Raw genomic sequence first — 6,669 nt, 5'->3', positions numbered from 1 at the left:
GAAAGCTTGCTTGTTTAATTCCACGCATGCGTGAGACTACGCATGCGCACGGCGTTACTACAAACTGTTTCGATTGTTGCGTGAAAAGTGGGCAGAAATTCCACAAGAGACAATCACAAAGCTCATAGGTTCAATGCCAAAAAGAGTTTCTGAATTAAAAACTGCAAAGGGAATGTCAACTAAATACTAAAGAATGTAGTCCTACCTATCGATTACATTTCAATTGTTCGCTCTGCGTATTAAATAAAAGATTTTGAAAATTAAAGGTGTCTATTTACTTGTTGCATGTCTGTATATATATGTATATATATATATATATATATATATTCCAGGCACCAAACCGACACTCAAACACTCTATAAAGGGATCAAATATCACTCCAGTGACCGACGCGAAGTAGCTCATTCATACATAAAAAAAGAAAAGTACGATATGTAATTTGCAAATATAAGTAAGAATTAGATATAAATGATATATATAAATATAAAAAAAGTATAAGTAAAAATATAAATAAAGTAAGATTTAAATATAAATAATATATATATAAAAGTAAAAATATACATATGTATAACTATAAGAAAAAAGGAAAAAGAAAAAAGATCTATACATATTTATAGATATTTTGTTGGATGGCTGTTGACTGCTCATGAGTTCCTCCGCCCTTTGACGGGTCTTATTTTTCACCCTGCAGGGTGTCCAACAACACCCTCTTCACCCAAGCAAGCCTGCTGGGGTTAGTTTCGTCGCAAACGATCCAACCATGCGACAGGTTGTACTGGATTACATGTTACCAGTAGCACTCAAGAGTGATCTGTCTGGAATGGGATAGCTTACCTCATGGGCAGGTAGAAGCTCTTTAACCTTGGTTGGTAATCTACCCAAGAGAAGGAAATCTCCGAAATAAAACCTGAGGCCTTGGAAGTTCCTGGTTTTATCAGTTTTCATGTCACACCGGTGAAAGTCTTCTTTGACCTCTGCTGACCCAAAGGGTGCGAAGATTCTTTTGTCGCTATGGCTGATCTCCTCACGATCTGCCGAATCTATTTATAGACCTGTAGAATTTGATCTATTCACCAAGCTGCTACTCTTCCCCCAACTATTTCCTTCAACAACCACATATTTATGATTATCTCAAGTACAAGACAAAAGTTGAAAATAAAGAACATTTAATAAAATCTTTTAATAATAATTGGAAATGGTAATAATGATAATAACAGTAGTAGTGGTGGTGATGGTGATAATGATGATGATGATGATAATAATAATAATAATAATAATAATAATAATAATAATAATAATAATAATAATATGCTGCAGCTGCTAATACTACAACTACTACTATTCTGATTGCACTGGAATCTGAGGCTTAACTACCACTACTACCACTAACCCCACCCCTACTACTGTTTCTATTGCTGCCACCACTGCTGCTATTACACATAGATACAACAATAAAGGCAGTAATTGACAACAGCGATAGAAGACTGAAGAAGAGCCTGTTCACCGAAGAAGATTACAAGTGAGCAATGGACTCTCTGGAAAGTTGTTCTGCATGACAGAACATCGCTGAGAAAGGCTAGATAAAATAGTGTGTAATTTTCTATGCGGCTGTCCACGTGAAGAGTGCTGGAAATTGGTGCCACCCCTGCCCTGCACAGGCCTGTATAACCCCTGAGTCTGTTAATTTAACAATGACAAATAGTAAAAAAGTAAAAGTAATAATATCAGTGATATCAGTGATGATGATAATAATAATAATAATGAAAGGAAGCGGGTGGTGTCTCCCCATGTCCTGATTAATGATACATCTAGTGATGGTGTTACAATAAAAACACTGGTAATTGCGCAACCTGATAATCGCTACCTCATAGGAGTGACAATAAATAGACAAAATATTGCGAATAACGGTGGTAATGAAACTGAAGCCATTAATGGTGACAGTGTTGCACCCGGCAGGCTCAGAAATTCTGGTCTGGCTCCAGCCTGTCGATATCCAAAAAGGGACAACCACACGTGGCGTAGATGGAGCAAGCAAGTTAATGCTGTGGTCATGGAGTGTTACAACCTGAGCAACCCGGTAGATGTAAAATGGTGCTCAAATTAGGGGTTACCGACAACGTATGTATGATCATTGGAGGGAAAAGGGATTGTTTCAACCCATGGAACAGAAACTATGTGATCAAGCTAGAGCAATAAGAAAAATATCGTTGGTTCACAGAAGTAGAGCTCGAAGCCATCAAATGACGGGTCTTGGAAAATAGCAGGCAGAGATAACGATGAAAGTACAATTCTTACTAATAATAGTAATCTCATAACACAGGAAAGGAACAGTGGTAGTTTGCTTGACGAGAGACAAATAGATGATCTAAAAGAAGACAATAAAACTAATGGCGACGTGACAGATGGACAAAAGGCAACCTACGACAGAATAAAGGCAAGACTACAGGAGAACGATAGCGACATTATTTGCAACCTTAAAAAGGTTGACCGGTAGAAATTCAACCAAGAAACGGAAAATGTCAATGAAATTCTGAAATACATCAGAAAAACAACATCACAGAAACAAATAATTTGATCAAGGCAGGAAGTATTGTAACAGAAAATGTGGGTATTGATGCATCTCCATGCAAAGCAGGGTAGGCCTTTTACCCCAGGTGGGCTCTTTACCCAGTCTACCCTAATCAGATATAGAGTTGGAATTGTAAACTGGACTACAAATGATATACAGAAACTTGAGAGAAAAACTAGAAAGTTGTTGACAATAAATGGTGCCCACCATCCGAAAGCTGATATCAACCGATTGCACTTGAAGAGAGATCAGAGTGGAAGAGGCTTAATTGCTGTGGAAGAGTGTGTATAGATGGAAAGAAAAAGCTCGCTAGAATATTTACAGAACAGCACATAGAAACTACTAAAGAAGGTGAATGAGGAGCAAATGATGAAGTGTAGAATAGGAGAAAAGGACAAGAATGGAATTCAAAGAGCGCACGTTAAACAGATAGAAGAGAAACTTCTGCGTTGTCAATTTTAGAGAGCCACTGAAGATGTATGTGGAACAAAATCCAGGGCTTGGATAAAAAAAAAAGGGCAATTAAAAAAGGAAATAGAGAACCTGACTGTAGCAGCCCAGGATCAAACGATAAAAAAAAACTTGAGGAAAAATTAATATGGGGAGAATGTGTCAAAAAACTAGAGTCTGCGAAATTTGAAAGGAGGCAGTGGTACACATTGTTGCAGAATGTCCCAAGTTGGCACAGGAAGAATATAAGAAATGGAGACATGGCCAATCTGTAAACGTTTTACACTGGAAACTATGCCAGAAATAGGGATCTGAAGTGAGAGATACACGGTGTGAACATCGGGGCCGAAAGAGTGCTGGAGTCGGAGAATTGTAAGATTTTGTGGGACTTTCCTATTCAAACGGACAAGAAGCTAGAAAATAATAGACCAGACACAATAATAATAGACAAGGAAAAGCGAAGTTGCTTATTAATTTATCCATTATGTCCGTTTGATTCCAGGCTCGTAAAGAAAGAAGATGAAAAACAAAAAAATACAATCCCTTAAAATTTGGAATTGCAAGAATGTGGAATATGAAAACTGTAAAGGTTGTACCTATAATAATTGGTGTATTGGGAACAATAAGCAAAGGTATAGACAAATGGTTGAAGGAGATTGGAATAGAATGTCCTGTAGGGCTTCTACAGAAGATTTGCCTCTTAGGGACAGGAAAGATTATCAGGAGGGTTTTAAGTACTTGAAAGACTATTGAAAGCTAGTGGATACTTAAGGTTACAGGTAGTAACCCGCTACCCACAAAAATCCTGCCAGGAATAAGACTGAACCTGAGTCAAATCAATAATAATAATAATAATAATAATAATAATAATAACAATAACTTCTTTTAACAAACTTCTTTTTTCTCTTCTCTTTCGCTCGCTAGTTTTTACGTCTCTGTTTCTTTTTCTTTTTCTCCCCCACCTCCCTACGCTTAAGGTATACTTCCTATTTCTCCCGTCTGTAATAACCGTCCTGTATATGTATACACTAAGAGGTTTTGTGCGCGTGCGTGTATATATATATATGTGTGTATTTGTGTATATATTTATGTCTTATATATGTGTCTCAATATGTATATAACTATGAACATGTATCAGTGTACTTTGGTGTACATATATGTATATTATAGATGGTCTAGTATGCGTATATACTGCTGAAAAAATATTTATGTAATACAGCGTGAAAATTTTTAACTTTAATTTTAATGTATTAATTGACTTATATTTCGTATATGATTATTTACCATATGTATTAGGAATCTGTCCTTCGATTTAAGGTTTTCTTCGATTTTACAATAGGATGAATTTATACTGAATCTATTTTGTTCATTGCATGCTTAAGACCATTAGTTGAAAGGACCAATGAAACAAAACCATTTTCAAAGGTGTATCTTTTAAAGTAGTTTTTTTTCCTGTTTTTGTTTGATTATATCGTCATTTCTGTTCCATTCTATCAAAACTGTCCAACGAACGGGAACGTGAAACTCTGAGTAACAGTTTTTGTGATATTTCTGCTGCTTTTAAATAAAGCATACTACTCTACCTCTGGTATTTGAGTACTCTTTTTTTCCACCTTGTTTCACATTTATGTGCTTACTCCGGTATATATATATATATATATATATATGTGTGTGTGTGTGGTAGAGACTGGATAGAAGTACAGCGTACACTAAATATTGAACGTCAGTACTTATCAAAGAACAATAACTGGTAAGATTGTCATTAAACTAAGCCAAGTCTGCTTACTAGAGCACCTCTATATTTAAGGCACAACCATAGGAGGAATCTTGTCTTAGCATTGCACAAACACTTGCCATTTACACAATGTTCCAGCAACTTAAAATGGTTAGCTGTACTGCCACTTGTTACCAATTTACAAGTGTTAGAAATCTAGGTCATAGACACAGTAGAATAACTTGAGTTTGCCGTACCCCTTTTATACAGGCTTATGCAACAGACCCAAAAACGCCGACCCCATAAAAACATCGCTCAGAGTGGACCGTCCCCTTGCCCCTCCTAGTTACGCTACTGCATAGACAAAGTGCCGATGATGGAATATGAGCAGTGGACTAAACGAATAGTCCAACATCAATCTATCAGAGATGAATGTAAGTGCATTTATTCGGTCGTGTGGCTTTCTAGAAATGGCAATCAAATCTCCTTTAAATCACACCTTAGCATATTAAAGAAAGGATACTTTGGATAATGAGTGATGCTAGATAATCTGATTGAAAAATATAAGACAAGATAGTTACAGCCGAACTGTTTTTAATTATAGGTCTGCTTAATCGGCGATCGGTACTGACCAATAACCCTTGGAAAGCGGTTCTCGAAATCTATTGAAGATACAGACCTCTATGTTTCAACGGACAATGTCAGTCAGATTAAACACAACACAGAAAATAACTGCGATTAGAAGAACAAAGCAATGAGTATAACTCGTCAACTTACCTGAAACCTCAGACAAAAGAAAAGAGCTAAGGCGATGCAAACAGGAATTAACAGAAAAGAAATCGTTCAATTGCGAACTACGAATTTCTAATCTGACGTCATTTGAATTGATGATACGTAATACCAACCATTCTTTATGTCGAAGCAATCGGTGTTCTCTTTTTTCTCCAGAACTTGCCATATAGTTTGTATACCATGTCTGTTGTGTATGTGCATACATGCAATGTAGAGGGAGAAACGGCCCAAAAGTCTTTATCATATTTTAGCTGTAGTCGTTAAATGGTTCTTATTGAAGTATTGTAATGAAAGTCAGTAATGAAGCAGTTCTGTTAGCACAATACAATACCAAACTGAGGGAAAATTTACCTCCAGGGTAAATTTCGCTTATCTGGGAGATAATTTTACTAATTTTGGATTTATACATATTTTTAATAGCTTTAAATACCCTGAAACTGACATGAAAATTTGATACTGAGTTATGTTGCGAAAACAGGCAAAATCTTTTTCCTTTCTTCTGCTTCGTATTTAATGATTTGTATTGTATATATATTTCTTGTTAACGAAACTACCCAGGAATTCTCATACCTTTACTTTGTCATATCTGGTAATATTGGTGTATTAGGTGTGAAGAATACAGTGTAAAGCATACCATAGAGCAGAGAATAGATTCTATTTTTATTGATTTAATATAAAGAATTCAAACCCTATCGTGGCTAACTTTGCTCTTCTTCCTTCTGAGATCGATGAAATAAAGCACCAGTTCAAAGACTAGGATTCGATATAACTAGCTGTTCCCTCCCGCAAAATTTCGAGCCATATGTTTATACTCTTTTACTTGTTTCAGTCATTTGACTGTGGCCAAGCTGGAGCACCGCCTTTTTAATCGAAGAAATCGACCCCAGGACTTATTCTTTGTAAGCCTAGTACTTATTCTATCGGTCTCTTTTTTGCCGAACAGCTAACTTACGGGGACGTAAACACACCAGCATCGGTTGTCAAGCGATGTTGGGGGACAAACACACACACACACACATATACATATATACGACGGGCTTCTTTCAGTTTCCGTCTACCAAATCCACTCACAAGGCTTTGGTCGGCCCGAGGCTATAGTAGAAGACACTTGCCCAAGGTGCCACGCAGTGGACTGAACCCAGAA

At 36.7% G+C, this 6,669-nt stretch overlaps 1 protein-coding gene across 1 annotated transcript in view; it reads right to left on the bottom strand.

Moving 5' to 3' along the window:
• Positions 1 to 5,598, bottom strand: part of LOC106870728 (leucine-rich repeat-containing protein 42) — a 17,019-nt gene extending 11,421 nt beyond the window's left edge. Inside the window, exon 1 of the mRNA XM_014916898.1 lies at positions 5,511 to 5,598. The gene's annotated coding sequence lies outside the window, so the exon portion shown is untranslated. The remainder of the gene's footprint in view (positions 1 to 5,510) is intronic.
• Between the last annotated feature and the right edge of the window lie 1,071 nt (positions 5,599 to 6,669).

Source organism: Octopus bimaculoides, chromosome 4 (genome assembly GCF_001194135.2).
Source record: "Octopus bimaculoides isolate UCB-OBI-ISO-001 chromosome 4, ASM119413v2, whole genome shotgun sequence".
Lineage (NCBI taxonomy): Eukaryota > Metazoa > Mollusca > Cephalopoda > Octopoda > Octopodidae > Octopus > Octopus bimaculoides.
This window is presented reverse-complemented; position numbering and strand designations above follow the sequence as displayed.